Source organism: Cebus imitator, unplaced genomic scaffold (assembly GCF_001604975.1).
Source record: "Cebus imitator isolate Cc_AM_T3 unplaced genomic scaffold, Cebus_imitator-1.0 Scaffold581, whole genome shotgun sequence".
Classification (NCBI taxonomy): domain Eukaryota; kingdom Metazoa; phylum Chordata; class Mammalia; order Primates; family Cebidae; genus Cebus; species Cebus imitator.
Window position 1 is genome coordinate 804,987 of NW_016107896.1, and position 884 is coordinate 805,870.

The following is an 884-nucleotide window of genomic DNA, read 5'->3' on the forward strand; positions in this document are numbered from 1 at the left end:
TTTGGCTCACTGCAACCTCTGCCTCCCCCGTTCCAGCAATTCTACTGTCTCAGCCTCCTGAGTAGCTGGGTTTACAGGCGTGCACCACCACGCCCAGCTAATTTTTGTATTTTTAGTAGAGACGGGGTGTCACCATGTTGGTCAGGCTGTTCTCGAACTCTTAACCTCGTGATCTGCCCGCCTCGGCCTCCCAAAGTGCTGGGATTATAGGCGTGAGCCACCATGCCCAGCCCAGATCTTTTTTTTTTTTTGAGAGAGTGTCATTCTGTCACCCACACTGGAGTGCAGTGGCAACCTCTGCCTCCGGGTTCAAGCAGTTCTCCTGCCTCAGCTTCACGAGTAGCTGCACGTCCGACTAATTTTTGTAGTTTTATTAGAAAAGTGGTTTTGCCATGTTGCCCCAGCTGGTCTCAAACACCTGTCCTCAAGTGATCTGCCCACTTTGGCCTCCAAAAGTGCTGGGATTACAGGCATGAGCCACTGTGCCCCATGCGCTGACAAGCTTCTGATGTTTCTCCATGTGCAAATTTTCTCTTCTTACAAGGACACCAGTCAGGGCTCACTCTAAAGACCTCATATTCACATAATCACATCTTTAAAGACCTTGTCTCCAGCCGGGTGTGGTGGCTCATGCCTGTAATCCCAGCACTTTGGGAGGCTGAGGCGGGCAAAGCATATGGCCAGTGTGGTGAAACCTCGTCTGTACTAAAAAATATAAAAATTAGCTGGGTGTGGTGGTGCTCACCTATAATCCCAGCTACTCAGGAGGCTGAGGCAGGAGAGGTTGCAGTGAGCCGAGATTGCCCCATTGCACTTCAGCCCCGGGCGATAGAGCGAGATTCTGTCTCAAAAAACAAACAAACAAACAAACAAAAAAATCCTTG